Raw genomic sequence first — 24,360 nt, 5'->3', positions numbered from 1 at the left:
AAGCCATGGTGTTTAAAAATTTGGGATATGAAGAGGGTTGCCATTTGGTGTGCCTTGATAGTCTTTTTGACAGGTATGAAATGTGCTTGTTTGCAAAACCTATTAACTATCGTCCATATTCCCGTATTCCCATGGATAGACTTGGGCAATCCAAAGATAAAATCCATGGATATGCTCTCACATGGTAAATTAGGAATTGGCAATGGCTGGCGTAATCTAGGTTGCTTCCCCCTGTCATACTTGGTCTTTTGGCATACCACACATTTGGAAACATACTCTTGTATGTCCACTTTCATGGTACGCCAATAGAAATACATCTCTACTCCTCAAAGAGTAGTTTGAATCCCTCTATGCCCCGCATAGGGAGGAGCATGGGACTCATACTTTAATTTCTTGCAAAGAGAGTGAGTAACACATAGCCGATTGCCATGAAGAAGATAACCATCTTGCAAAGTGAATGGTTCTTCTTTCTTCCCTAAGGCAAGGGCTGAAATTGCATCTTTAAAATCAGGGTCAGTAGCATACTCATCTATCATGAAAGATAGATCATTGTGAGTTGCTATGGACACCGCATTGGCCCTTGGCCGTCGTGATAGTGCATCAGCTACTTGATTGTGCTTGCCAACAATGTGAGCAATATGAAAATTGAATTGCGAAATAAAATTTGTGCACCTCATTTTTTTTGTCAGAGAGCTTGGTTTGCATCATGAAGTACTTAAGACTTTGGTGATTCGCTTGTCGGATGAATGGAGTCTCCAAAAGGTAGTGCTTCCATCCTAGTAGCTCCTTTTCGTAGATGCCCAAGACACGCTCATCGAAATTGAGTCTTTGACTCTCATATGCTATGGCTTGCCCTTCTTGAAGCAAGACTGATCCAAGGCAATCTCCACAAGCATCACATTGGACCTCAAATGGTTTTGAGAGGTCCAAAAGTGTAAGCACAGGTTGAGAGGTAAGCTTGCTTTAAGCTTATCAAAAGCATTTTTCTCCTTGGCAGACCATATGTACTTAACATTCTTCTTTGTCAAGTCATGTAATGGTCACACTATTTGGGAGAACTTAGCTCTGAAGCGTCTTTAGTATGCACACATACCAATAAAGCTCGTAGCTCATGTAGATTCCTTGGGTTAGGCCATCCGTTTATTACCTCTAACTTTGTTGGATCAATACGGATACCATCTTGAGAGATATTGTGACCTAAGTATTGAATCTCTTCAAGGAAAAATTCACTCTTCTTTGGATTAATGAAAATTTTATTCTCCCTCAAAGCTTGAAAAATTACCTGGAGGTGGTGCTTATGTTCCTCAATGGATTTGGAGTAGATGATGATATCAACAAAGAGCACTCCAGTAAACATACAGTAGGGTCAATTTAGAGATTTTCTCCATCGGACGGTTGAACATGGCTGGAGCATTTGTCAAGCCAAAAGGCATAGCAAGATATTCATAAACACCAAACGTTGTGCGAAACATGGTCTTTATGATATCTTCATTCACTATCCTTATTTGATGATAGCCACTTTTATGGTCAATCCCACTAAAGTAGGTCAATCCTTGTAGCTTATCGAGAACATATCTTCTACCCATGGTACAGGAAATCTGGTTTTGATAGTGATACGGTTTAGTGCTTGATAGTCCACACACATGCAATAAGTTCCATCTTTCTTTTGCACTAGAAGGACTGGTGAACAAAAGAGAGAGGAACTAGGCCTCACCATCCCTTTATCTACTTGTTCATGCACTTGCCTCATAATCTCCTCTTGTTGAGCTTGAGAAACTCTATAAGGAGGCTTATTAGGCGGTGAGCTCCCAGGTAGAAGCTCTATGTTATGGTCATCATCCCCTCATTTTGGAGGTGGCTCTCCAGGGATGTCTTCAATAAAAAAATCTTGGAATCCTTTTAAGAAATGAGACAACTCTAATTCCTCTTGATTCTTATCATCTTTACCTAAAACATTAGGGTCATTAGTGGTTTCTTTGACAAAAATCATGTACGCAAAAACCAAGCTTTTCATTGACTTATCAAAAGCAGGTGAATTTACAAGTGGTATAGTATGACGAGACTCATTAGCACCTATATACACGCTCTTTTCCTTGTAGGTGAAGTAGATTCTCCTTTCAGGGAACTTTATGTTGGCAGCCATCCAATTGAACCATGGTACCCCTAGGATAGCATCCTCATGTTGGAGAGGGAAGATGAAGAAATCTTCTTTGTCGACATAGTTTTGGACATGAATCCTCAACTTCCCAATTAAGGGCATGATGGAGGCTTGTTGTCCCTTGAAAGCTCCATTAGTAGTGACCATATCTCCCACCTCAAAAGCTTGTATGCCCAGCTTGGTGGCCAACTCTTTTGATATAAAGTTGTGAGTAGAGCCAGGGTCAAAGAGAATAAGTGCATCATGCTCCCTCACCTTTCCCCAAGCATAGGAAATGGATGAGCCTTTGCAATGAGTATACTCTTTTGGAACTTCAACCATGGAAGCTCTAGGAGTGTCATTGTGTATAATTTTTTTTGGGGCAAGAACGATAACCATGTCCTTGCTCCCCACACTTAAAGCATTTATGGTCTTTACGAAAGGCCTCTAATTCTTCGGGAGAGAGCTTATTTTTACCTTTGAAAGTTCCTTTCTCCTTGGCCTTGTTGTTGTTGGTGTTGGTGTTGCCTTGGGAAGAGTTTTGAGCATTGCTCTTCCCTTTAGCTTCATTTGATCCTTGTTTTCCATGGGCTTGAAATTTCTTCTCGCCCCTTGTTGAAAATTGATTCTTGAAGCACCCATAGTGTGGTGGATGACTTCGGTGATAGTGCTAGGCTGTTGTGAGTTGACATACTGAGCCATTTCTTCAAATAATCCCGCACAAAATTGTTCCTTTTGTTTGGCAAAGTCTATCCTTTGAAAGATTTTAGCTTTGAGATGTAAATCAAAAACTTGTCTACATATTTGTGGATAGACTCATTGAAGAGTAGCTTCAAACTTCGCCATTTGGTGAGCACTTTGTCCTTGGCATCACTTGCAAGGAATTTCTTCATTATGGGAACTCGTAGAGTTTTTCATGTTCTTGGGGCTTTGCCATTCCCGCGGAGACTAGCCCACCATTGATTGACAAAATTTGGAAGTACATAGCTACATGGTGTAGCTTCAAGGACTCTGTGATGACCTCATCTCCAAAGGCCGCATTGAATTGTTGGATGAAGGCCAAAACTTTGTCTGCAGTACCAAAGGTCCCATCATAGGTGAGAAAAGAGATGATCTTTCCTCCCTCCTTGAAATTCTTTAACTTGTAAGACCTTTTCCAAGCAGCATGGGACTTGCGATGTCCTCTCCTCTTGTATTCTTTAGGAGAATAGTCGCTGCTTTCATCGCGAGAGGAGGAAGATGATGAAGATGGAGAAGAGGGTGACCTCTTTCTCGTCTTTTTCTTCCTTTGGTTCCTCCCTTCCTTGTCAAAATGACGAGGAGAAGGACTATGTGGCGATTGTTTCCTCTTAGGAGGAGTTGGTGATCGTTGAGACCGCCGTCTTCATGGAGCCACATCCTTCAAATCACTTCTTTCTCTTTCAGTGGGATCCTCTTCTTCTTCTCGCGCCAGAGAGAGCCTTCTTTTGGAGTCTCATTAAGAGGCTTCCTTAAAGCTCTCTCTCATCTTGGGGAGTTTTAAGGAGGTCATAGCTGCAAAGTTGTTGGGTAACTTCGGCTTGTAGGACAGGGTTGCCCATAGCTTGTTCCAACCTAGTGACAAGGTAGTTCACAAGCATGGGGGCATCTTCAGTAGCACCTTCATGTGCAAAATCAAAGTTATCAGCATTCATTCTACTCTCTTTATTATTGTTAGCCATGCTAATTAAACTTATGTAAGTAGTACTTTGTGCTTTGGTACCCTCAAAACCGTAGTTACTACCCTTCTCGACTCTTGAAAATTGGCTCTCAAGCAACCACACCCGTGGTTTAGAGATTGTGATTGCTAAGAGTAGTGGAGAGGGTCTAACAATGCCCGATGGATTATGGTTCTTTCCGAGTTTGTTATTAGCTCAATAATGGTTTAGCCAAAGGCAAGTCCCGAAAGACTCCATTATTAAGTCTATAGTTCTCAACAGTGTACGTCGAACTAAGTTCTTCCCATCAGGAAAATAGATCCCTGTCCCACTTACCCTCTTGCAATTAACAAGTTCAACCTTTCATGAACAACTTAAGGACCTCTCTTCTTAAGCAAGAAAAGAGAAACCAATAGCTCTGATACCAATGTAATGGAATTAGACTTGTAACATGGAAAGTAGCGAAATTAAAATAATTGTAGTGATCATTTTTAAGAGAATTCTTGAAGAGCATAAAGAGAAGACTTGCTGATACATAGCAACATATTCATTATACCTGATTAGCTTGGCATGAACAATACTTTTCAAGAGAGAGAATTAGGGAACTTGACAAGAGTTGAGGACCGGATTTACTTGGAGCCGGTCCCCCCTCCAAAAGGCTTTTGTATTATAGATTGTCCCATAATGAGAGACTTGTACAATACAAGATTTGTGTTCCTTATGATCTAATGAATGCAATAAAGATGGAAAGCTTCATGCATCTAAATTATTCCCTTAATCAAATTAATGAAATCATTAACTTGTCCCCGGCCTCAGTCCCAAGACCTCAAACACCTTCAAAGGTGGAGAGAGCTAGCAGGGAATGAGGGTAGGGAAGAGGAAGAAGAAGTAACATACGAGAAAGAAGTACCTTTCTCACCATAGATTGCTCTTGTAGCTTAGCTTAGCATAGTAATATAGATGGTAGAGAAGATGAGCATGCCATTGAAGGTTGGCTCTTGGTTGGATTTGCATTCCATAGCCAAGAGTTGTTGCTGTAGGCTCTCAACTTCTCAAGCTTGGAGAAGGAGATGGAGTTCTTTGCTTCACACCATCAAAGTGTGTGTGTGTGTGTGTGTGTGTGTGTGTGTGTGTGTGTGTGTGAGTGTGTGTGTGTGTGTGAGAGAGAGAGAGAGAGAGAGAGAATGAGAATCAGGATGCCCAAATCAGCCCCTCTCTCTCTCTCTCTCTCTCTCTCTCTCTCTCTCTCTCTCTCTCTCTCTCAACACCCTTTATGCTAGTTAATATACTTAGTATGACCACTAGAATTCTAAGTATGTTGTTTAACACAAGGTCTATGCTAGTTAGCATTCCTAGTATGTTGGGTATGTTGTTTAGCATAATGAGTATGCTAGTTAGCATGCTAAGTAATCTTATAGAGTATACTAGTTAACACAATATGTATGCTAATTAACACCCTTTATGCTGGTTAGCATACTTAGTATGCTCATAGCATGCTGAGTATGTTGTTTAACATAAGGTTTATGCTAGTTAGCATTCCTAGTATATTGGGTATGTTGTTTAGCATAATGAATATGCTAGTTAGCATGCCTAGTAATCTACCTAGTATACAGATTATGTTGGTTAACACAATATGTATGCTAATTAACACATTTTATGCTAGTAAACATACCTAATATGCTCACTAACATGTTACATATGCTATTTAACACAATGTTTATGCTAGCTAGAGTTCCTACTATACAAACTAGCATGTTGAATATGTTGTTTGACGTAATAAGTATGCTAGCTACCTTTCCTAGCATGCTAACTAGCATAATGCATATGTTGGTTAGCACATTCTATGATGCTTAGCATACCTAGTATGCTAATTACCATGTTGGGTATGCTAAACTGCATAACTAGTATGCTAATTAGCATACCTATTATTCTTGTTAGCATTCAGGGTATGCTAGTCAGAACCTAGTTCATCCTAGTTAGCATATCTTCTACTCTTCTTAGCACACACTCTATGTAGTTTAGCATACCTCATATGCTAAACTATACACTGGTTATGCTTGTTAGCATAGCTAATATGCTAGTTCCCATCTTGGGTATGCTGATCAGAACATTGTCCATGCTAGTTAGCATACCTAAGGAGCTAGCTAGCATACTTGAATGCTAGTTAGCACACATGCTATGCTATTTACATATGCTTGTTAGCACACTCAGTATGCTATTTAGCATACCTATTATGCTAATGAAAACATTGTATATGGTAGTCAATATACCCTGTTACATGCATGTTAGGATGTTGAATGTGCTATTTAACACTCCGATTTGTTTATGTGAACATGTCAGATGTCCTAAGTAGCAATCTGTATATTCCTGTTTGGATTCATTTATCCTAGTAAACATATTGATCAAATATGGATATTGCAAGTTGAGCTCTTTCACAAATCCAAAGAAAAAGATCCAGATTGCAAGATTGGTATGAGAATGTTTGAGATGTTGAAGCCATTCTTTTGCAGGCAACTAAAGGATAGATACACATGGTGTTGAAAATACCATGTGCAGATGTCCTTTTAAAAGGACACATAGAACCATATGCGCTCTTGTGCTTTTGGGTTGCATGATACATGTTGCGACTGTGTATGCGGTATCTATGCCATAGGCAAGAACATTAGCAAGGGTTGCTTGGCTTCACATTACATGTTCAAATGTATCACACAAATGTGGAAGTCCTTTCTTTATCCAAAGACAACAGATGTTGTTTTCCAAATAAGGGAATGCCTGATGGGAGATTGTAAAATATGTGGAGTCAAGAGGTTAGAATTATGTTACTTGGAGATAGCAAAGCCAGGTAAGAATTATGTTACTTGGAGATAGCAAAGCCAGGTAAGAGTATTACTATGAAATTACTTGGATATGTAAAAGCAAAAGACAAGCATGGAAACAATAAATAAAATAAAAAATCTTTTGCATAAAGAAATGTAGTGCTAGGAGTTTCTTCAACTCTTGAAGACCAAGTTAAAGCTCTTCATCACTCATAACTATGTAGTTTCATGGCAAGGACAACAATTCAAGGATTGTCTACTTCCATTTTCAGATAATTTCATTGTCTCAGTTATTGAATCTTTTGAGAATTATTCCTTTTTGAAGGAAAAAATTAGATTCATTCAATGCATTGGCACTCTAGTCACGTAAACATTTTTGTACATATAACGTACGACCACGAAGGCAGGGGAGGTAAAAGAAAATCCACTTCTTCATATCAGATGACAAGGTGCATGACACATTGTTCGTGCAACATTGCTTCATGCTACACCGTGACTGGTTACAACAAGAGGGTGTCACTCCTAAACAACATTGGGTGTGGTTCGATGGTGCGGCCTGGCAGTTCAAGGGAGCTATGCCTTTCTATTTGGTTGCAAGTTATGGTGGACTCACATGGATGGGGATGAGTTGGTTCTTATTTTGATCAGAGCATGGTAAGGGTGAGCATGATGGTGCAAGAGTAGTTGTGAAAATAACCTTGACCCATGAACAACTAAAACCTAATGGAGCTATTTTGCGGTGTATAGCAGATGTGGTTGCTTATTATGCCAAGACAACATGTTAGGGATCACATACATCATATCCTTCAAAAGAAAGGGAATGTGCCCGTGTGTTCTGGGAGGTTAGGGAAGTCAAGAAAAATTATGTCACTATGGAAAAATCTTGCACTCTGAATGCTTTTCGTGGTCACAGCCCACAAGATCCAACTGCCCCTACAATAAGAAACTTGGCATGCTTCTATGATGCATTCATGCATAGAAGGTGGAATTGCTGCATCAATAAATCTCACGTGCAAGCTTGGGACTATCATATTTTGTTGCCATTACCTAATGAGGTTGTGGCGGATTCTGAGCCAATAGATGAAGTTTCAAAAGAGAAAGTCGTTGGCTACAATGACTTTACATACAAAGTTCATCATGATGTGTTGAGTAGTGCTCTATGTGTTGGCGACACATTTGCTGTTCTTAATTTGATGCTTCAACCAATGCCGAGGATGTTGATTTCTACCGATTCCAGTGTGTTGTAGTAAAGGAGAAGGTGGAAAAGGGATACATGGATGAATGGAGAAATGTAATTGATAGAGGCTCATCTGTTGTGCAAGGACTGTATTACAAGCAATTGGATGCATACGCCTTCAAGCTAGACTACAAGCAACCCATCTTCCACCTACTTTCACATCTTATGTGATGTATCGAAAAACCTATGGATCGCATCCCAAGGAGAGGGCAGGTGTACAAAATCACCCCAAAAATCTATGAAGCAATTTGTAATAGTGCACCCTTCAACTTTTAAGTTGTAACCACTGAATTTTCAATATACTTCTTGCTGCAAATAATGTTGTTTTATCATAAATTTGGTTATGTGTCTCTTGTGCACACTATGTATACATGGCTTTGGTGTTTAGCAAATAACCATATTGTATGTTGGCTACAACTATCTTTACTATCAGCTTACCAAGTTCATAATAATATAGTATACAAAATTGGATCCTTACTATCTAAAATTAAAGTCGGCATAGGTATGAACATTGAAAAGGCAATCTCATGATGATATTACAACTTTCCATCATAGTACATAATTTTACAAGTATGAAAAGAGTCTCCTACTCTTGAAAATGCTTGTGGTGCCCATGGTGCTTGTACTTGTAGTACCCAGTGTGCTCGTGCTCTTGTCTTTGCTGAGCCTCTGGTTCGTGCATTTGCCTTTCTACTTCAAGTTGCTATTGCTCCTCTAATATTTCCCTCTCAAGCCTTTCCCCCTCATGCCTTTCAACTTCTCTGTCACAGTCTCCCTTTGTCTACCCTCCACTGAGCCTTCCCCCCGCATGCCTTTCAACTTCTTTGTCACAGCCTCCCTTTGTCTACCCTCCACTGGGCCTCATTGCTTGCTCATAGATCTGATTCCATCTTGTTGAGGACTACATCAAAAACCCGTATGGGCCAGTGTCAAACCCATTGGCAGTTGTATATGTTGTGTGGTCCTCAGATTGCAGCCATAGAAACAACCAATTAGTCAAAGTGTCTATCAGAAACTATTGCTACTATTCAACAGTCTGGTACTCTAACTTGGGAGTAATAAGCCAAGATCCTTCAGGGTTCTAGCATAGGCCATTCAAATCAAGAACGAGAGAGCTCTTTGTGTTTTCCAATAGCTTTGGGACCCATATTAGGTCCGATGGTGGATACCACTCAGCATAAATAACTTCCCTTGAGGGATGAACAAAATTCAAATACTCGTCAATTTTTCCAGGAGTGGTCCTGGTGCTTCTCAATCTCATCTATTTCTTAGCTGTCTGGTCTCGACAATATGCCTTTTTGTATCTTTTTCAATGCAATTGTAAAATTCATATCATATAGGGCAATTAACTATAGTTTCTCTTTCCCTACGACACATTAAAGGTATCAAATATGAAGACATCATAAAGGAAAAGAAAAAATTATTGAACTATTGCACAAATACATCATTATGCCAACATAGACATCATTATGAAAAACAGAGTTTCTCCATTATAAATATTCAAAAAGATACACGCCATAAGATGTGCAGCTTGCTAGCACTACAAAATTTGGGCACAACAGAGAACATGTTCAACATGGTTCCTTGCAAGCGTGTGAGCAAATGGCTTTATTTTCACCTTTGGTAAGTTCAGTTATGTCATCCAAGGTGCTCTTTGAGGGCAACACATGTGTCGTCTCCAAGCTCTTTTGGAATTTTTTTCAGGCCACCTTTTCTCTTCAACTTCACTTTCTTTGCAAAACCCAAGAGAGGGTTGTCATCATTGGTATATTGTGCTTTGTGCCCGCTGTCAGTCCTCAGCTTCCTCTTATGCACTCTTGACTATTTCCTTTGGAGCACTTATTTGATCAACTGCAACAACCTTGGGTTTGTGATGAGTAATCATGATGAAGTCATCACTGTCATCTATTTTTTTTACTACGTACAACACCCCCATGCGATTTTGCATGCTACGTTGTCACATTTACTCCTTCATGTATTTAATCCAGCTCATCCAAGTCATCATTATAGGGATTCTCTTCTTGTATCCTTTGCTTGACATGCTTCTTGTCATGGGTGCTTCGCATATCATAGTTTCATGTGTATTCCTTTCAAACGTTAATTATCATATCCAAATTGCTAGTTAAAATGCAAAGTTGGATTGTTAACACTACAATTAGCATACTCAAGATGCTGGTAAGCATGGGATGTGTGGTAGTTAACATAATGAATATGCACATAGATATAGTATGCTAGTAGCATAGTTGGTATGCTAGCTAGCATACATAGTATGCTAGCCACCATACCCCGTATGCTAACTAGCATACACAATATGCTAATTAGCATTCACGGTATGCTAACTAGCTAATAAGCATGTATTGGGTATGCTAACTAGCATATGGAGTATGCTAGTCTCCATACCCACTATGCTAACTAGCATACATAGCATAACTGGGTATGCTAACTAAAGTATGGTAGCCACCATGCCCACTAGACTAAAAAGCATACACAATATGCTAACTAGCATTCACAGTATGCTAACTAGCCAATAAGCATTCCATGTACTGGGTATGCTGACTAGCATATTGGGTATGCTAACTAGAATACACAATATGCTATCACCATACCCACTATGCTAACTAGCATACATAGCATTATTGGGTATGCTAACTAGCATACACATAATGATAACTAGCATTCACAGTATGCTAACTAGAATAACATACTCAAAATGTATATTAGCTAGCATAACATGTATAGCATTCCATGTACCTGGTATGCTTACTAGCATACACAGTATGCTAGCCACCATACCCATTGTGCTAACTAGTATACAGACTATGCTAACTAGCATACAATAGCATAACTGGGTACGTTAACTAACATACAAAGTATGCTAATCACCATGCCCACTATGCTAACTACCATACACAATATGCTAACTAGCCTTCATAGTATGCTAAGTGGCCAATAAGCATTCCATGTACCGGGTATGCTAATTAGCATAGTGGGTATACTAACTAGCATACACAGTATGCTATTCACCATACCCAGTACGCTTACTAGCATACAGACTATGCTAACTATCATACATATCATAATTGGGTATGCTAATTAGCATACACATTATGCTAACTAGCATAATATACTCAACATGTATGCTAGCTAGCGTAACATGTATAGCATTCCATGTATTGGGAATGCTAACTAGCATACACAGTATGCTAGCCACATGCCCACTGTGCAATCTAACATACACAATATTCTAACTAGCATACCAATATTTTTTTGTTATGCTGGTTTACTAATTAGCAGGCTACCATTTATGACTATCTTATAAGATATTGGTGTGATTGGATGTCCTTGCCTTGTGAGCTTGCAACACCATTATGTTTGTATCCTCTGCTGGCAGGTTAAAGCTCTACATTCTATCCCCAGGGAGCATGCAACAGCAATGGAGAGAAAGTGATAGCTGTGCTCACAGGGTATCTTGACCATTGCAATGATTTCATGTACTTATAATGGCACACCACAACCAGTACATTGTTTGATCATTGTCCCCTCGCGTAGCCCTCCTATCCTTTTCGTAAAAGTGTCCATAGCTAATTTACAAAGGGCAGTGGGGAAGAAGGATCCTTGTAGCATCTTGCTTATATGCATGAGGAGCTGCAATCGACTTTCACAGGCATACACTTTTACTCCTTGCACCTTGACATTAATCTACAAACCAAATAAAAGAGAAACATGGTAAGTACGTAGGTGAGTTGTGCACATATTCCAAACATAAGGTGCAAGCACAAAAATTATGGACACTTACACGATGACAAGTTATGTCAATTTCAACATCAACGGGGGTATCTGCACTATGAGGAAGCCCCAAACCATCTAGTGTCTCTATTTTCACTTTGAGCTCTATTTCCCTCTTTACATTCACATTATGGCTCTGTAGTAAACTCTGCAATTCATTGTCAGCATCACGAAGCTTCTGTCTCATAGAAACTACAATTGGGCTAACCATAGCATTGCTTGCTTTCAAAACCCTCGCATCTTCAAACTCTATCTTGCATTCACGAGATGTTGTTTAGCATCCTGCAGTTGTTTTCGGAGATGGTGATCAACCTTTATGTGTTGTAAATCCTCAAGGTCAAAATATGACACGCTTTCTGCCCCTTGGTGAGTGTTGTGGTGAGGAAGGGATGTCGTCTTGGTAGCTTTAGCAACATTCGTATAACTACTCGGCCTGAGTAGTCCTCCCTCATTTCATTAAACCCCTCCTTGGTGTTTTGACATAAATGATGGGAATTACGCATCCTCCGCTTTTTGACATGGGCCTCATAGTGTCCTTTCTCTCAAAGGTCCTACAAATGCCAGACAATGAGCTCAACCCAATTAAACTGCATGGCTGGATTGCTTCTAATTTCCGTGGGACCAAAGTGTATTGTGCTTTCAAATGCTTGAACATTTACAATGAGACGTTGTTGGGCACATTTTTGACACCCCGTTTTTTGTAAATTTGTACATATGGACATGACGCCCGATGTCAAAATGGCGTGTGGGATTTCTTTTTGTGGGTTTTTTAGCTTGCTTTAGCAAGCACATGTACATGCACTGCAAGTCGCTAGTCTAGTGACAGCTGTCGGGCTGCTATAAGTGCCCGTGAGTGAGTTTTTTGAAGTGAGACTTGTACATAACTAAAACTTATGTACAAACTAAAAAAAGTTCAGCCAAACATCAAAAAATTGCAGGTTTTAGCTCGTTGTGCCTCTTGGTGCTTTTGGATGCAGTTTTTTGCCCTGACTAGCCTTCTCTACGTGTAGTCGTGTTGGGACAGCTTTCTGTTCACGTCAATTTTGCTCATGGCGGCGTATAGAATCAATTTTGGTCATCTTCAGCTTTCTCTCCATTCATTTTTCAATCTTTTTTCCAAGCTTTAAAGTGCCCCAATTGGAGTTGTGCTCTTCAGTTTATAACTAGTTCTCTCCAGGGTTATGGCTATGGCAGCCTAGTGGAAAATTGTGTGTAGACATATTTGGAGGGCATGTATCTATGAATTGTGGAATTGATGTTGAAGTTGTGGGTTTGTGATGTTTGATTCTAAAAGGAGAGGCTCTTGTCTTCATATGCATTGGTCGCCGTGTGCTATAAATCCGTGCTTTGACATGGTTTTGCTCCTATGTGACATAGTCTCTTGGGTGGGCGACGGCTAGTAAATTCCCAAGGGTCTACTCCTATTGGACTTGTGGTGTTTCAAAAGGATTTTGCAAATCTTTGGTGTCTTGTGGTTCTCTTTCAACGCTCTTGGATGACATCGCTATAGAGGTGTTTCAGTTTTCTTGTTTTCCAACAGTGTTTTGGTGCCCGCCACCGAGGAATCGCTTCAAGTTACCTTCAGTTTACAGGTTTTGAAGACATGGCGTTTAATTTTCCGGAGTTTAGTGAGAAATCAAATGAAAGTTCCAAAGCTTTCATTGAGAGTTTGCTTGCCTTCTTGCTGACAAGCAAGACCCAGCGTTGGTGTTGTGAATCTTCTATTTCTGTTTGAAGGGAGATGCTAGGGAATGGTTGGAAGGCTACGAAAAGGAGCTACAATCAGCCCAACCTCCTCAAGTTATGACTTATGAAATGGTAAGGCATGCTTTTCGTACACACTTTCAACAGGTGGAAGACCCACAAAAGGTATGGGAGTCTATTCAAGGCTTAGTACAAGGTGAAGGCCAAACCATAGAAGACTTTGTGAAGGCATTCAATGCATTGTGGACAAAGTGGTGTACATCTTTGGGGGTTGAAATTCCTCCAGCCATGTTGAAAAAGGACAGGTTTCTTGCAAGCTTGAGGAGTAACCTACGCTTGAAGGTAGAGCTTAAGCAGCCAAGGACCTTTGAGGAGGCAGTTGAAATTGCAAAGAATTAAGAGTGGAAAGCAGAGCGTCTTCATCAACTTGGAATCAATGTCGAGCCAAAGCTTGAAGTGAAAGCTGTAGAGCAACCAAGGGTCCTCATCAGGGAGCCAGGTTATGATCAACAAGATTCTCATGATGTGAATGCCTTTCGCAAGGAGATGCAAGAGGTTGTAGGTCTTATGAAGAATCTTAGTGTGCATATGATGGGAGGTGGAAGAGGTCAAAGCTATGGATATGGACGTGGTTATGGAAGCAATGAGGGTTATACAGGTGGTAGAGGAAGAGGCATGGCTGGAAGAGGGGATATGTTTCAATGTTACAATTGTGGTGAATGGGGTCATAAAAGCCCTCAATGTGACAAGCCAAAGAGAATGGGTGGCGACATGTTTCCTCTTCCTCCACAAATTCCTTCTCGAGCTCAAGATTATGGTATTGAGATTAAAGGGGAAGCAAGACCAAGTGGTTTGACAGCAGAAGAAAAGGGCAAAACAAAAGTGGTAAGCATAATTCGTTTGGAGAAGAAAGAGGATGATTTGGGAGCTATGGTCATGCCTATAGGTAAGAGGGTCACAAGAGATCATGACATGAGTGATGCAAGTCCCAGCCATAAAAGAAGGAAACAGGTTGAAACAGGTACAGGTAAAGAGAAGAGGAAGAGAAAGCCCAGGAAACATTACAATGCATCTGACTTTTCTTTGGGAGAAGGGCAACCAAATTATAGTTTAAGGGCTGATTTGGTGGGTAGAAAGGCTGATGTTACCTTTGGGCAACTCATGGAGATGTGTCCCAAGTTAAAGAGGCAATGGAAGCATGTAGTCAACCCCATGAAGAAGGAGCCTACAAGGGGGTCAATGAGAGTCTTGTCTTTGAATGAGCTACCTGATATATGTCCCACTATGGATGCATGGCATAAGAGGAAGTGCATTGGAGAGGCTTATATTGATGGAGGTGCACAGGTATGTGTTATTACTCAAGCTTGTGTATCGAAGTTGGGACTCAACATGGTGAAGAATTCAGGTTTTCACATAAAGCTTGCCAACCAATCAAGGGTGAGGTGCTTGGGAGTTGTAAAGGACTTGTAGGTGGATGTATTTGATGTTAAAGTGCTAGTCAATTGCCATGTTATGCCCTCAGGTATTGGTGCTTTCCCTCTCATCCTTGGAAGACCATGGTTACAGGCAACCAAAGCTATACAAGATTGGGGACATGGTACCATCACTCTCTACAATAGAAGGGGTTATAAGAAGAGGTTTGACATGGCTAGCAAGCAATCTTTGGATGATGATTTTGATGAGAAAAGTGATGAAGAAGAGTACTCAAGTGAAGAAGAAGACAATAGGGATGATGGAAGTGAAGTGGAAGATAGCAGCGATAGTGATCTAGATATTTCCTCCTTGTTTCTTGAAGAAGAGCATGATGAGAAACAAAGATTTCTTGGCCTTATGGAGAATGAGGATATCTCTGGTCCTTATGAGCAAATTGAAGAGCTGATGGAACCCAAAGTTCAACCTAATGTCAAACAGGAGTTGATACAAGGTATGTTGTCTCCCGACTTGACTAGTCATGAGAAGGGTGAGTACCTACACATGATACATCAATTTCCCCATTTATTCATCACTTCTTATGAGGAAATTAGAGGATTTAAGGGAGAGGAAATCCACATTCCAATCAAGGAAGGAGCTCAGCCCGTACACCAAAAGCTAAGGAGAATGGGACAGGTACAACTTAATGCTTTAAAGGAAGAGGTAGACAAGCTTCTTGAAGTAGGTTTCATATGTCCTATGAGCACTGTAGAATGGGTGAGTCCTGTTGTTGTCACACCCAAGAAGGATGGAAAGTGGAGGATATGTGTTGATTTTAAGCCTCTAAACGCAGCCATGAAGAGGGATCCATACCCTCTTCCTTTCATAGATGACATACTTGATTCTATTGCAGGGCATGAGAGGTATAGCGTATGTGATGGATTCTCTGGATATTTTCAGCTCACCTTGGCTTTAGAAGATCGAAAGAAGACCACATTTATCACACCATGGGGATGCTTTTGTTATTGTGTTCTTCCTTTTGGTCTTATGAATGGCTGTGCGTGGTATCAAAAGCGCGTCAACAAGGTGTTCTCTCCCTTTCTTGGCAAGTTTGTGAAGGATCTTATTGATGACTTTTGTGTTTATAGCTCTAGAAAGGATCATTGTGTAAATCTTGGGATGGCATTGAAGCAATATGATAAAGGTGGAGGTCAACTCAACCCAAAGAAATGTCATCTTGCTCAACCAAGAGTGAAGTTTTTGGGGCATATGATCTCAGAGAATGGGATTGAAGCGGACCCTGATAAAGTGAAGGCTTTGGTGCTCCTCCCATCACCTAAAGATACAAAGCAACTTTCTACTTTTATTCAAAAGGTGAAGTATATGGCAAGGTTCATTCATTTGTCCTCTCAACTTCTTTATCCTCTACAACAAGTAGCAAGGTTGGATCCTCTACAATAGACAAATGAATGTGAAGAGGTTTTTCAAGGTATCAAAGAGGTTCTTGGTTCTCTTCCTGCTATGCAAGCTCCTAATTGGGATAAGTAGTTTGATGTGAATCCATCAGTAGGTGAGGATGCTATTGGAGCTATGCTTCTTCAACGAGATAACAATTCCCACTACATGAAGCCTATCTATTGTGCTAGCAGGATGAAGCTATGGGTGGAAAGAGGCTATACTGAGGTGGAGCTCATTATGGTGAGTGTGATTTATGCATGTAGAAGGTTTAGGCACTACCTTCTCCCTAAACCATTCACATTCCTCACTAGCTACACTCTTCTACCTCAATTGGTGAATAGCCCTACTTTGTCAAAGAGGCTCATGAAGTGGATTGTGGAGCTATAGGAATTCCAATTATCTTTTCTTGTTGAGGAGAGTACAAGGGCTACATTGGCTGATTTGCTTACCTATAAGGAAAGCCCTCTTCTTCTTAAGGAGGATGCAGTGACGAAGCAATACATGGAAGCTCTTGAGATAGACAATGCCTATCTATTGTTTTTTTATGGCTCTTACAGGAAAGTGCATGGTGAAGCTTCAGGAGGTGTGGTAGTTTATGATCCTCAAGGTGCTTTGGTAACTAAAAGGAGTTTGAAGCTTACAGCACAAAGCAACAATGAAGCTGAGTATGCTACTTTGGAGAAAGGTCTCAACCTTTGCCTTGAACTTGGTATCCGTCGTGTGAGGGTAAGAGGTGATGCTCTTTTGGTGGTTAAGCAAGTACTTGGGGTGTGGCAAAGTAAGAATCCAAGGCTGAAAAATATGTGTTTTCAAGTGAAGAATCTGCTTAAGCATTTTGAAGCTTGGAGTTTAAGGCATGTGGACAAGTCTCAAAAGGAAGAAGCACATGGTGCAGCGCAAGCTTCAATTGGGCAATTGTATGTAATAAGGGCTGATTCTCCTCTTTATTTGGGAAGGGAAGCTTTAGAGAGGGAGGAAGAGTTTCTACAAACAGGTATGCTTCCATCAGAGTTGGAGAAGCCAAAAAAGTACGCCTTCCTACGTCGTGCCAAAAGGTATGTGCTACTTGGTGATGCCTTGTATATGAAGGGGCCTGATCTTGTGATGAGAAAAGTACCTAGGAAAGAGGAAATTTACAAAATTTTAGAGGAGAATCATGAGGGTTCTTGTGGTGGTCACTTTGCTTCAAAGATCACTTTGCATAAAGTCTTGCAGGAGGGTTATGTGTGGCCAAGTGTTCAACGTGATGTTCATCATTGGTGCAAGTCTTGTAAAGAGTGTCAAAGCATGGCAAATAGGGTTCTCAAATCAAAAATTAGAGGCACCATTATGGCTTATGATGTGTTTGAGAAGTGGGGTATGAGGCAATAGGTCCTCTACCTATGACAGCTAGAGGCAAATGTTACATACTTACTGCTGTTGACTATCTATCCAGGTGGGCTGAAGCCAAAGCTGTTAAGCACATCATGAGTAAAGATGTTTCCTTATTTATATATGAAGATATTTGCTGCAAATTTGGCATGCCATTGGAGTTACTTTCTGACAAGGGTCCGGGTTTCAGGGGAGAGTTGGTGGATTATCTATGTGAGAAGCTTCATGTGCATCGCAGGTTTACTACTCCATATTATCCCCAATGCATTGGCATGAATGAAAGGTTTAATGGAGAGCTCATAAGGATGCTTACTGTTGGGGTATAGGCACATGTGCCTTGCCCGGCCGCCCAGAGTCCTGGGCGCCCACTGACTTGTATACCTTATACATAGCATAAGTGTATAGGGGGCTGCTCACTCTTTTGAGTCTCCCCACCCATATCTGTGTGTCGTGTGTCTCCTTCTCTCTCTCACTCTCCGTCTGTGGTGCTCTCCGATCCCCTTCAATTGGTATCAGAGCTTGCATGAGATGTATGACAGATCTGAGTCATCTGAGACTCTTGTGAGACAACGGCATTCACATATGCACGGACAGGTTATGTGTTGGCATTGTGGTCGTTTAGGGCACATTAGACGGTGATGCTTTTGTCATATGAGACACCACAAGAGACATGCTAGTCTCAAGGATGCAGTAGATGCTATAGGCTCCTTTGACTTGAGAGTTGCAGGATCAGATACAGTGTCTGAGTACTCTAGTGACAGTGAGGTCACATTTATTTCCTATATTACTCCTGATTTTTTGACGTCTGAGGATAGTGCACTTCTTTTGCAATGGGTGCTAGACAGGGACGCTACTTTTCATGTCACTCCGTATCGTGACTAGTTCAGTAGCTATTCTAACAGAGTGCATGGTAGTGTGCGATTGGCAGATGGGTCACTGCATGAGATTGTTGGTTCAGGAGATGTGAGACTGTCATTACCGAGCGGTGCATCGTACGTGCTCAGAGATGTGCATCATGTGCCAGATTTGACGATGAGTTTGATCTCCATTGGTCAGCTCAGGGATAGTGGATGTCGGGTATCTCTGCTTGAGCGATCTTTTGCGTTGCATTTGGGTTCGCTAGTGATTGCGAGAGGTGCTAGATTTGGCACATGGTACCCATTGCACGTAGTACTGGTGAGAAATGGTCGAGTCTCAATCTTATTACAGCCATGTAGAGAGCGAGAGACCCGGAAAGTCTCTTTTGCTCATGGGTTGCAGGGTGCTTTGCATGGAGTGCAGAGTAGTGAGCTCGTTGTGCACATAGTTGGGGCACGACTTGAGCAGTCACACAGAGAGGTGACAAAGTCAGACATGCATGCTTTGCTAGTGGCTGAGCAAAGCAGAGAGTCAGTTGTGCGAGATACTTCTATGCAGGATAGATAGGTAGAGAGGTCTTGCTCTAGTGAGTCACGACAGGAGGACGTTGTGCAAGAGTCTATTCATAAGGAGTTAGAGCATGAGAGCTCTAGTGAGTCACAGCAGATTGAGTGGTCATGTTTGCAGTGGATGATTGCAGAGGAGGCTGAGATTTCAGTGATTATGCAGTCATTTCTTTCTATGCTCGACAGTGAGCATGGGGATATAGTTGTGCAGGATATGTCTTCCAGCAGACACCTACAGCAGCTGGTTTGCTCTGAGGTTGCACGACAGTTTGATGCGTCTTTTGCGGACAGTCAGGAGATGCATGTGGCTGACACGCCTTAGCACTCAGAGATGCCTATTGCCAGGGATATATATGTTGATGCATGCTCCGTAGAGCTAGCAGGGCCCGCTAGCATTGCATCGGCATTCGGTGGTCTCATGTATGAGATGCTGATCTTGAGACCGGATATTGCAGCTGCAGTGGGATCATTTGCAATTGGGGTTGTTAGTCGTTTGTTGATGATGATGGCATAGTGCACGAGGGAGATATGCAGGTATTGCGTACATACTTGCAGTACGTGTGCGGTACGTCTGGTGGTGTATGGATTTACACAGGAGCAGGACATCCAGATGCACACGATCACAGCCAGCCAGTGGGCATCGGTTGAGAGTAATTTTCTCTCGCCTTTTGTAGTCTTTAGACTAGGTTCCCTTGCTTAAAGGCATAGTCGCCTTTAAGTGGGAGGTTGTTGGGGTATAGGCGCATGTGCCTTGCCCGACCGCCCAGAGTCTGGGCGCCCACTGACTTGTATACCTTATACATAGCATAAGTGTATAGGGGGCCTGCTCACTCTTTTGAGTCTCCCCACCCATATCTGTGTGTCGTGTGTCTCCTTCTCTCTCTCACTCTCCGTCTGTGGTGCTCTCCGATCCCCTTCACTTACAAAGATGACAAGAAACAATGTGAAGACTTGGGATTTAGAGCTACCTTGTGCTCTATGGGCTTACAGGACTGCCATCAAATCAGGTACTGGTTTTTCTCCCTTCCATCTAGTTTTTGGCAAAGAGGCTTTACTTCCTATTGAGGTGGAGATACCAGCCTTGAAGATGATGCTAAAGCTTGAAGAAGAGCCCAATGATGCATTCAAGGAAAGGCTTCTATATTTTCAATGTGTACAGTTGGATAGGTTGTTGGCTTTTAAGCATTATGAGCAGGTCTTGAAGAAGAATCAAGCAAAGGCAAATGAGAAGGTAAAGGACAAGGACATCAAGAAGGGTGACATGGTGCTTCGCTACAATAGTAAGCTTGATAGCACTTTTCAAAAGAAATTTCAAATCAAGTGGCAAGGTCCTTTCTTGGTCTTAAACAGGTTTCCAAATGGCACATATCAGCTTGCTGACTTGGATGGTACCCCACATAAAGCACGTGTGAATGGCTACAGGTTGAAGAAGTATATTGCAAGGTTGATGACTGTGATTGAGGATGAGCCTTCTTTTGAAGAATTTGCTGATCATGTGGTTAATGATAAAGATGAAATGAAGACTCCCTCATGTGGTTTACAGGATCTCTTTTGTGCTGCTGATCATGAATGATCTAGCAGGCTGGGGTGTGGCAAACTATGTTGGGCGCATTTTTGACACCCCGTTTTTTGTAAATTTGTACATATGGACATGACGCTCGATGTCAAAAGGGCGTGTGGGATTTCTTTTTGTGGGTTTCTTAGCTTGCTTTAGCAAGCACATGTACATGCACTGCAAGTCGCTAGTCTAGTGACAGTTGTCGGGCTGCTATAAGTGTCCGTGAGTGAGTTTTTTGAAGTGAGACTTGTACATAAATAAAACTCATGTACAAACTAAAAAAAGTTCAGCCAAACATCAAAAAATTGCAGGTTTTAGCTCGTTATGCCTCCTTGGTGCTTTTGGATGCAGTTTTTTGCCCCGACTAGCCTTCTCTACGTGTAGTCGTGTTGGGACAGCTTTCTGTTCACGTCAATTTTACTCATGGCGGCGTATGGAATCAATTTTGGTCATCTTCAGCTTTCTCGCCATTAATTTTTCAATCTTTTTTCCAAGCTTTAAAGTGCCCCAATTGGAGTTGTGCTCTTCAGTTTATGACTAGTTCTCTGCAGTGTTATGGCTATAGCAGCCTAGTGGAAAATTGTGTGTAGACAGATTTGGAGGGCATGTATCTATGAATTGTGGAATTGATGTTGAAGTTGTGGGTTTGTGATGTTTGATTCTGAAAGGACAGGCTCTTGTTTTCATATGCATTGGTCGGCGTGTGCTATAAATCCGTGCTTTGACATGGTTTTGCTCCTATGTGACATAGTCTCTTGGGTGGGCGACGGCCAGTAAATTCCCAAGGATCTACTCCTATTGGACTTGTGGTGCTTTAAAAGGATTTTGCAAATCTTTTGGTGTCTAGTAGTTCTCTTTCAACGCTCTTGGGTGACATCGCTATAGAGGTGTTTCAGTTTTCTTGTTTCCCAACAACGTTACTTTGAAGGTGTGGTGCAGTCATGATGCATGGAGGGAAGCAGGGTGCAGGGGCCTCAGGTAGGAGAGCGGGGGGAGGCGATTGGGAGCTGCAAGTAGTCCCTTAGTCATAGCTCACCAAGGTTCCCAGGTGGAGAATAGCTCGGCACACCAGCTAGCCACCTTCGATGACTCTCTTGACACTCCACCAAGAAGGAAGTCAAGGGCCAAAGCTTCTGTGACTTCTCCTCTGCCCCACAAAAGGGTGAAGCTTTATGATTCCCAAGGATCCCCGATGCCAAAGAACATATATGCAGGGAAGAGGAAGCACAACTCAAGTACTCTTTCTCTCTCTCTACCACGGAATGACACCAACTACCTCTTACATCTGTGTGTGTGTGTGTGTGTGTGGGTGTGTGTGTGAATTGAGCAGTTGCACGACTTGTGTTGTAAATATGGTTCAAGCTTGTGTACAAATTACTTGAGAGTTCTTATCTAGTGGGGTTACTTAAAGAAGCTATGTAAGGTATTAAATGATCTTGTGTGTGCATGAAATGTGAGATACATATCATTTTCCAATGAATAGAAAAGTTGCCCTTTGCCATGGATAGCCTTGCATCCTATTATCTTGTGACGTTCACGGTGTGCATGCCAATGGAAAGCTCCTAAGCTCAACATCCTAGTGCTAGAAAAAAATTGCTATAGCAAAAGAAGATGTTGACCTTACCTTGCAGAGAATATTGTAAAGTTTTTTTTTATAATGACACCATGAAAAACTTTCTAATGAAAACTTAAGTGCGTTTTGTAATAACTCATGTTTAGACCCTTGCACTAAGTAACACCTATATTTAATGCGGGGGAGAGTAATGGGATCGATGATCGGGGTTGGGAGGCGGGATCTCGAGGCACACTAAACTTGGCCAATAGAAAAAACGAGGCGTGTTGTCGAAAAAATGAAGGACACTAAACTTGGTCAGTACGAAAAATGAGGCACATCATCGTGATTTGAACCCGTGACTTCGGGATCCATGTTTAGGGTCACATGGGCTAACCACCTCACCCGCGTGCACATTGTGTATCCGATACCATTTTTACGATGTAATATTGTGAGTTGATATGCAATGCCCATGTTGTCCAAGTTTAGTGCGTGTCCAGGTTTAGTTTTTGAGTAGACATCTGCGGTTGCGATCTTTTCGATCTTCATGCGTGAACTTCCGTGCCGTCGATCCCATTACTCTTTCCCCATTAAATATAGGTGTTACTTAGTGTTGAGGTGTTTAGACCCTTGAAGGGGGCTTACAAATGATTATTATGATGTGAATCCATAAGGTAAGTTTTTGATACTTTGCTGAAAATAACGTGGGCCTGCTTTTTTCTAGACTTAAATTGCGTGGAAGTTGGGCCACAGCTTGGTCCTCTGAATTTTTAGGCTTGGCTTCACTCAAAGGGTGCACACATGCGGCATTGCAACGGCAAGAAATGATGATGTAGTAGGCTAGAAATCTTCAACCCTCTACGGCGAACCCGTCAAAGTAAGGCTTGGCACATAGTTAGCCGTTGTGGCCCACCATTCTCGTTGCGAAGCAAAGGGAGGAGAGAGTGTGTTCGATGGAGAATACACGACTTGTGTGCGCGAAGAGGACTTGACGACAGCGTGCTTGATTTCAAGCTGCACGAACGAGCTTGCTAGCAAATTGTCATGTGCATACCCTTGCAAAATACATCTGTAGGACATCGACTTGGCTTCACTCAGAAGATGTTGAAACTTGTTACATCTAAACCTCTACTGGCTACATCTTTTCTCAACACTCATATGTTTTGCCCCTTTAACAATTTTGAGATTCTTGCGATTGTATTGGTTTGGAAGTCTCTGTGTTGTCATCATGAAGAATACACCAATTGAGTCATTGGCTAGGAACTTATTGCCTTCCTCAAGAGAAAGTTTTGAAAACGAATTGAATTAACTTTTGATTTGATTGTTAAGAAGCTATGGACAATACACTAATGCACTCACACTGATGGCACCATATGGTTTTTTATTTTTTGAATAGGGTCATTATCTATACTATTATAAAAGGGGGAGCAATCCCCCCCCCCCCCCCCACCACCCCTCTTTTCTGACATGTGGCGAGAGCTCCTTAGTCCGACGAGCTCCAAAAGTGTTCCCCGCAACCCATGCACTCAGCACGTTGAGAGAGAGAGAGAGAGAGACTGCACGAACTTCGAGGAGAGAGAGAGAGAGAGAGAGAGAGAGAGAGAGAGAGAGAGAAAAGGTCTAAGGCTTCCGACAGTACTAGTAAAGTATAATGCATGGAGTGATGATACTGGAATTGATATATACGATAAGTAAAAGTCATGACTCGGATGATTGGATTCGGACAGCACAAGCCATTTGATCAAAGCTTTTATGTTGTAAAGTCTGATGTAATAGCCGCCTCTCAAGGCTCGATTTGGGCTTGAGATTGATCTGTAATTTTCTGTTCTCTTTCTAATACAATCACTCACAATTGTGAGTTTTGCCCAAAAAGAAATACTTTATGGTTTGCATTGGTTGATTTTGCTACAGCTGAGAGTGCGATGCTTTTTTTTTGGGTGGAAAGTTCAGGGTGAACAAGGATAATTCTTGACTCTTTTCTTTTGAGAGAAAAGGTCAGGGTCTTTTTTGAGGCTTGGGATAAAAGTCAAACCCCCCTCCCCCCAAAAAAAAAAAAAAACTAATAGACCCATTAGAGTGTACTAGTACGGCCGGTCGTTTTCGGCAGCCTCTCTGTCCCTTTCTCTCTCCCTCTTTATCGTGCCTAGAGGACTTTTGAACTATAGCCTTCAGCTCGCAGCTCTCGACACGTGTAAAAGGCACTCTCACTGCCTTTATAGAATACATATAGA

General features: G+C 41.6%; 1 pseudogene; it reads left to right on the top strand.

Moving 5' to 3' along the window:
- The first annotated feature begins 7,523 nt into the window (after positions 1-7,523).
- LOC147425300 (uncharacterized) lies at positions 7,524-8,142 on the top strand (annotated as a pseudogene).
- Positions 8,143-24,360: the final 16,218 nt, after the last annotated feature.

This window comes from Adiantum capillus-veneris, chromosome 25 (genome assembly GCF_014529385.1).
Source record: "Adiantum capillus-veneris isolate H3 chromosome 25, ASM1452938v2, whole genome shotgun sequence".
Classification (NCBI taxonomy): domain Eukaryota; kingdom Viridiplantae; phylum Streptophyta; class Polypodiopsida; order Polypodiales; family Pteridaceae; genus Adiantum; species Adiantum capillus-veneris.
Note: the sequence above shows the minus strand (reverse complement) of the source record. Positions and strands in the feature narration are given on the sequence as shown.